The sequence below is a fragment of the Vigna unguiculata genome, chromosome 2 (genome assembly GCF_037176805.1).
Source record: "Vigna unguiculata cultivar grain cowpea cultivar isolate G323 ecotype 2 chromosome 2, ASM3717680v1, whole genome shotgun sequence".
NCBI lineage: Eukaryota > Viridiplantae > Streptophyta > Magnoliopsida > Fabales > Fabaceae > Vigna > Vigna unguiculata.
The window spans coordinates 15,769,089-15,777,644 of NC_140793.1; positions in this window are offsets into that span (position 1 = coordinate 15,769,089).

Sequence of the window (8,556 nt, forward strand, 5' to 3'; positions counted from 1 at the left end):
CCAAGCACATCCCAAACCCCTATTGGACTTGGTCCTTCAAGCCCAAACACCACACCACATGCATATACATCATATACTTAGGATAAAGCAGCCAAATCACACACACAAGCACACACAAACATGGAATTTCACATAAACTCGCTTAAGCTAGGGACTCTCACCCAAGCTAAACCCTCTACTTCGCTTAGGCTAGTTCACCTCGCATGGGCGAGCTTAAAACAGCCACAACATCACGTTAACTCGCTTAGGCGAGATCCTCTCGCCTAGGCGAGATCCTCTCGCCTAGGCGAGATCATCTCTCGCCCAAACCCTTAATCCAGTCTCGCTTGGGCTACAAAGCATGCAAACACATCACGCATGACCACGACATCTCGCTTAGGCGAGGCCGTCTCGCCTGAGCGAGACCATGGTTCGCTCAACACACTAAACTCCTCGCCTGGACGAGGATACGCGCTCAGAACCCTGATGTGACGTCGCGATCTCGCTTAGGCGAGCGTCTCTCACCTGAGCGAGAGGCAATTCGCTTAACACTGATACCTGGTCGCCTAAGCTAGAAAGGCGAACCAATACCCAAACACAAGACCCTGCAACTCTCGCCTAGGCGAGATGGACTCGCTTGAGCAAAAATTGCAGAAACTCTCCTCTGATCACACGCGAAAACAGCCAAAATACGTCCATTCACAACAATAACAGGACCCAACAATTTATAATCAATAGCACACAATATGAACATGGTATATCTCCCTTTTGATTCAACAAAACGAGAGGGTTTGACCATACATAACTATATACAGTACCAAAACCCTTATAATTAAACCAAAGACTAAAAGAATTCATACGCACCATCAAAACTAACCAATTCTCTCACACATTGCACCTTTTACCAAAATTCTTGCAACACTACAATCAATTGGCAGAAAACGCCGATACACATACAATATTCGTACAACAACTCAGCACCCCTAACCTAGTGCACCAAATTCTTTGCTTCCACCTCTCTCTCTCTCTCACTCTGTCCTTGCACTCTCAATTTAGTCTCTCACTCTCAAATTTCGCTCTCCTCTCTATAGGCAATGGAAAAAAAACGAGTTTGGCTTAAGTGTGGGCTTAATGGCTATTCAAGCCCCTTAGTTGGATGATTTTTCAGCACCTAATGGTTACCCTTCACATTCATACCACAACTAATAGTTAGCAAAAATAAAGCTTATTCTTTACCCATCAAGGTTTGAACCCGTGACCTTCCACTCATAAGGCCAAAGCACAACCACTATGCCAATTCACATTTGGTGATACCCTCAAATGCAAAATAGTTTACATTATCAATCCCATACTCATACATATTATTAAAAATAAATAATAAAACAACAACACATAATTGGTAAACATAAGACTCGAACCCAAGTCCTCTCACACAATCAAAGTACTCTTAACCACTTGAGCTAGTACTTTTCCACGTCACATTAAACAATAAATAATGCCATAAAGGCGCTTTCTACTCGCATTTATTAATTAATTAATTATTTAATTAATTAATTTCAGGGGTCTTACAACCGGAGCCACCATTCATGGCTTGCACCTTCGTCTTCACGGCAACGTTCATGGCAGCACCATGCTCGAACGCGAAGTCGCCACACTCGATCCTTCAATGGCAGCACCATCGTGACCTGCCACCGCGAGCCCCTCGCGCAACCACCATTCCCGCTCGAGAATGTAGACCTGACGCCACTTCCCCGCGATAGCCGTGGACCCAACAACACCTTTTGCGTCAACTCTGCAGCCACCACGACAACCACCATAATCTTGCCTGAACCATTCACGGCAGCCAAACCCTAATGGGGAGAGAGAGACTACTCTGACACGTGGCAGTCTCTCAATGGACCGTCAAAGAGTCAACACTGGTCAACTAGTCAACTCTGGGCAAGGGCGGTCAACGTTGGTCAAACAGACTATTTTACACTAAATTTTGCAGGTGGTTCCTCTGCAAGAACCCTAAATGGCCTAGAAAGGAAAGGATCGTCTAGCGGCAGTTCATCGCCAACAAGTCTGTTTCTGGAAATTTCCAGAAACAATAAATTAAAAGGAAATAAAATATCAAGCATGATCATACCAAATTCAGCATACCAATAAAACTTAAATTAATCAACGCATGAAATTAGCCTAATTAGCATGCCATTCAAATTTAAAATAAAGTTAACGTGTAAAGTTACTCTATTTAGCATGCGAATCAGATTTAAAATAAATTTAACGCGTAAGGTTACTCTATTTAGCATGCCCATCAAACTTAAAATAAAATTAGCGCGTAAAAGCTCCCCTAACCTGGTTTCGTTGCTTAAAACACAAATGTTAGAGCTTCCCCTTTGATCACCAATGGTCTCCTTAGCACCACCTCAATTTAGCTCCTCTAATTCACTTATTAATCATTATTTTTCCTTAATTTCGTGCACCTTACAATGCTCTAAAAATTCCAGCCTCCAAACCCCTCTATTCTTTCACAATTTGTCTTTTAATGGTGTCTTAATTAACAACAATGAAGGGAAAACGAAAATGACATTAAGACTGTTTTCCCAACCTCCCTTGGCTGCTCATTCATCTAGGGTTTTCTCCACACTTTCACCTTCAGGCCAAAACTAATTTTAGCAAAAAGGAAGTTTAATTTAGAATTACCAAGGTTCAAACCCATAACTATGCCAATGCCAATTCAATGCCTAGGACTTGAACCCAAGTCCTCTCACACAATCAAATACTCTCAACCATTTGAGTTAGTACTTTTCCATGTCATATAAATCAATAATTAATGCCTTAAAAGCTCTCACTACCCGTATTTATTAATTAATTAATTATTTAATTATTTAATTTTCACAGGTCTTACAGTTCCTAAACGATGCTTCCAGATCGAAATGGGTCGGGTCAGAACAGTATATAAGTCTTGGTATTTTCCCACTGAGATTATTCTATGCCAAGCTCTAGAACAGAACAAATTTTCAAAAACTCTATAGACATTAAATTCATCCTTAAGATGAAAAAGAGAAAATGAAAAAGTAACTTACAGAATCTTTAAGTTAGGAACCTAAGAGAAAGTTGAAGGAATTGGTCCAATGAACTAATTTCTTTTCAAGATTTTGAGTGCAGATTTAAAAAAATAGGTGGAAAAGTACTTGTCATAACCACAATATAGCCTATGCAAATGAAAACCTTAATGAAAGGGGAATGCTCACAAGAACTCATCGATTTTCTAATTTTTTCATCATCGAAATTGAAAATGATATATCTTCCCAAATATCATTAAGAGATAACTTTATGACAATGTAGTAAACAGAGTGCCCCTTGAGACATTTTCACTTGAAATGCACTTTCAAAAGATCCTTATTAAAATACATACACTACTCAAGAACAAGAGAAGTGGTACTTACAATGCAACCACATTGAGAGTGACATTATCACACACAACCTCTCTCTAGACATAGTAATCTAAAGAAGGTGTGTCAATTCACTTAAACATAATGTTGTCCAGATTCCTCAACGATCACTTCGTTAAAATACACATAGCATTGCCTCCTCCGTTCAAATACAGGATTTGGCCAGCATCGGAATCGTCTCATTCACGATCTACTAAACAAGAAGAAGAAGAAGAACCAATCGATTAATCAATCACTCCTTTGCTTCGATAAAACGCAACAAGGTGAACGCAAAATGATAGAGGCAAAGGTAATTAACCTGGTCTGGAAACCAAACTCGATGTCAACAATGTAGTCAAGTTGTAGCCTCTCCAAACTCTCTTCTACACTCCTCGTCATTCTCTTCCACGCTCTGTTAACTACATGGCCTTCAATTTTTCAATTTATACGACACTGACCTAGCACTTCAATTTTTCATAGAAAACTTAGGCTTCCAAGGTTTTAGAACACTTATAATACTATTTCTCTAATGATTTAAAAATTTGGGATGTTTCGTCAACATGAGTTATGCTACATAAATGAAATACTTATACATAATTTATTTTTACTTGTAATAACAAATAATTTATTTAATATTTAAAAATATAAAAATAAATAAACATATAAAAGAAATAGTACAGTAAAATATAATAAATTTATGATAATACAAATTAATTAATAATTCTTTTATTTCAAATCATAATTTATAAATACACGAAAAAATATTTGTAAATACCTTTTGCAATATATAATTCTAAAAACATTTATAGACATTTTTTATTAAAAATATTTTACAATAAACATTACAAGTATTTTTTGTAAATATTTATTTTAAGAAAATTTATTACAAATTCTACAAGTAGCTATCTTAAAACATAACTAATTAGCTTTAAATTAGCTACGATTGTGTTTTGTCACTAATCCCTCACTAAAGAGTAAGAAATTTTTTTCTAGCTTATTTTCCTAGCAAATTAGCTACAGAACTTTTTGTTGTTGATCCCTCGCTGTCAATTATACCAATCATCTCAATTAACTCATATTCAATCCAATTATACCAATCATTTCAGTTAACTCATTCAATCCAATTTTTCACTAAATTGAACTGCATAACTATGAAATATCACCAAATTAACACCATGAACTTGCACACCCAAATTTATTAACAAACTATATCTATATGTAGTTTAGAATTAATACTATCAATATTTTGACTAAATTAAATGACAAAATTCTATCCAATTAAGAAACTAAAATAAAATGTTCTAACAAAGGCTAATGTAATGATGACGAATATCACCCTAAAGGGTTTTCAGCATGGTCAATGACCAAGCCCTTTTTGTTTGTTTGCTATTAAATTCTTAGTTAAATGTATAGATTAATAATGTGTGGTGTAATTAGCATCTATTAGGCTTGTATCCTGGCCCATCTTTTAATTGTTGTTTTTTATTAATATTGTTTCCTTATAATCTTTGGTCCGAGAAGCCTAAGTAAAGAAACAAGCTTCCATCCTTTGCTTCCTGCCCATTTTGGGCCATGAGAATAAGCCCAACATTTCCAGCGTTGACATACAAGACTGGACCAAGGTTTCTTCAACAACCTATTTCGTTTCACCAGCACCGCATCAATATAGCATGACATGTGGGGAAGGGGCACATTACTTTTGGGGGGCTTCTCCCTACACCTCCAATAACATCTTCGGTACCCCCAAAACTAATTTTATTCCCAAGTTTGCCCATGGTAAAAATGAAGAGTTACTGGATGTCTCTTTTTTACCGCGTCTCTGCACCCCAAAAGCACACAACACACACTCTCGCCGTATGCACCCCCAAAAACGTACCCCTATAAAGTAGAGGAATCAGATTCCTGCACCCCCAACAGAGAATCTTGTTGACCTAGGTACGCGTAACACTCTCGCCCTCTTCTCCCTGGTCTTCTCCCACGCAGACACAGTCTTCATCTTCTTCGTCTTCTCCCAGACAGCGTCCACTCTCCCCAGCCAGCATTATTTTCTCCTCCAAACCGTTCTTGTTCCGAAGCTGCCGCAGCACCCTTTTCTCCTCCACGCAGCCTTCTTCTTCCCTTCTCCGGCAGGTCCGTTTTCTCCATTGGCGGAAGTCCTCTTCTCCATCTTTTACAGGTAAGTAATGCTATTTTAATATTACTACAGTGCATGCATGTGTAAGTAATTGATTTTACACTTAGATTAGAAGATCGTGTTGGTTTGATTTATTTTCCAGATTTTCCACGAGCATGCCTGAAACGGAATTCAAACCTTTTTTTTTTTTTTAAGGAAACGGAATTTGGAATCCGTTTCCCACAGAGCTGAAACGGAATTCCAAATCCGTTTCCGTTTTTTTTTGTTTTTTTTTGGAAACGGAATTTGGAATCCGTTTTCCAAAAAGGTGAAACGGAATTCCAAATCCGTTTCTGCTTTTTTTTTTCATTGAAACGGAATGTGTATTCCGTTTTTTTTTTTATTGAAACGGAATATGTATTCCGTTTCCGTTTTTTTTTTTATTGAAACGGAATATGTATTCCGTTTCTGTTTTTTTTTTTTTTTATTGAAACGGAATATGTATTCCGTTTTTGTTTTTTTTTTTTATTGAAACGAAATATGTATTACGTTTCTGTTTTTTTATTATTGAAACGGAATATGTATTCCGTTTCAAGTTTTTTTTGGTTTTTCTAAATCTCGTTTTAGCGTGTTTTAAATTGGTTGGTGGAGCCTTCCATGAAGTCTAGAAGCCGTAGAGGAAATTTGTCTTCATCACGAAGCAGTAAAAATTTAAATTGAGAAGTTGTTACCTTTGCTACGACAGAAAGTGCATTTGTTATCGGAATTTCCGTGTCATTTGTTGTTTGTTTAATTTATTCTTTTTTTCCAGAAAATTTGTATTGGATTGTAATGTTTCAAAATTTGTATTGGATTCTAATGTTTCAAAATTTGAATTACAGATATGGTGAGGACACGAGGAAATATATCTAGACGTGGTTCAAATGATGCACCCGAGAGTTCCAGACACGGTGCTGCACGAAAGAGACCGACAGCATCGGCTCGTAGAAGGGGTCAGCATGAGGCTAATGTCGTTGAGGATGACATTGTTGAGAATGAGGTTCCTGGCGTTCATCGGGAGGACGAGCAGGTCATTTATAACGATGGTGGAGAATTTCCTGGTGGGCCGTATGATACATCTTTATTGACGCAGTACCAGGATCATGTTGCACGCATGATATGGGATGGTCAGGTCAGTAAGAAGTTTTTATATAGGTTTAATTTTATTGTTGTTAAGTATTTTTATTGTTGTTTGTTTCTTCTGGTAGGATCGAGCTGTGAAAGTGGTCTCCCATATTAAAAAAGTTAAGAAATTAGGACGTCCTCACCCTGCTGTTGCACCTTTTGTGTTAGCTTCTGGATTATTGCCTTTGTGCGATATTTTATATGAATATATCGATCTTGGGTTAGTATTGGGTTTCGTGGAGAGATGGCATCCCGAGACTAATACTTTTCATTTACCCATTGGGGAGATGACCATCACTTTGGATGACGTATCGTCACTTCTCCATCTTTCCATCAGTGGAAACTTTTGCTCCACTGAAAATCTGGAATATGAAGATTCTGTTCAGATTTTGACGACACTTCTTGGTGTTGACCGGGCCATGGCATGTGTGGAGCTGAATCAAAGTCGGGGTGCACAGGTCCGACTGAGCTGGTTGAGAGACTTGTATCACAGCTGTTGTGAAAACGAGCTATGGGAGTTTGCTGCACGTGCATATCTTTTGCACCTTGTAGGGTGCACTATATTTGCTAACAAAAGCGCCACCTATGTTCGTACACATTATCTCGAGCTATTTAGAGATCTTTCCACATGTCGTACATATGGTTGGGGAGTTGCTGCTCTTGTCCACTTATATGAGCAGCTAGGAGATGCCAGCTTTGCAAATACAAAGCAATTAGTTGGATATCTACCTCTTCTGCAGGTACCCATTTATATAACATTTTATTCTTTATTTCACTTGTTTTTAGTTTTATATGATAATGGTTAAATGAAATATTATTTGATACAGGCTTGGATATACGAGCACTTCCCTACATTGGGAAGGAAGCAAGTACGGGATACATATGTGGAGACCGAACCCCGTGCTCTACGTTATGTCACTGGACGCGCCATTTCCGCTATAGCTGATGTTAGAGTCCAGTTGGATGGCTTGACATATGATGGGATGATTTGGAACCCATATGTAGCACACAGAGCTACACGACAACTAGTAACACATAACATGTTTTCTGGCTTCCTGAGGGTTGGGACCGTCGTACAACGTCATTTGCCTGAGCGTGTGTTGCGACAATTTGGCTTCATCCAGCCTATTCCACGACCGCCTAGTTCGGTTCCCATGATGGACTTTGAGCCTAACGCAGTTACTTAGAAGAACTTCCTTCACAGAATCAACCTTCAATCACAATAATAATCACAATAATGCACTCAGTGTGTGACAGAATGAACAAAACAATAATCAAATGCATGAATAAACATACGAGGATACAAACCTCTTCCAGGGACCACCAACGAACGAAGATACGAGGGACCACTCCAGAGAATGAAGGGCTGAAGCACTGCAGAGAATGAAGGCTGAACCACGAGTGAGAGGGACCACTGCACAGAATGAAGGTCTGAAGAAGCACGAATGAAGGGCTGAAGTACGTATACTAAGGTTTTGGGGGTGCAGCGAGGTTGACGCAGTAAATGAAAATTTACTGCGTCCGTACCACTTCCAACCATTCTCAACCATTCTCACAGCATATTAAATAAGGGCAAAAATGTAAAATTTGGGGGTACAGGAGATTTCTTGGAGGTGCAGGGAGAAGGCCCCTTACTTTTGGCTGAGATTTCGGCGTCTTCCAATGGCCCAAATCTTCAATCAAGCTTGGTGCCAACGTTTTGTCTCCAACAACCCCAATTGAAGCTAACGGTTACCTAACGCATAACAAGTGTTTCAGCCAGGGTTCATTTTCCTCCTCATGCATGCCACCTCTAGCTGCTAGGTTCTTCGACCTTCACGTGTTCCACATCTAGCATTCCAGTTAGTGTTTGCTATATGAGCAACACACACCTAGCCGTGCTTT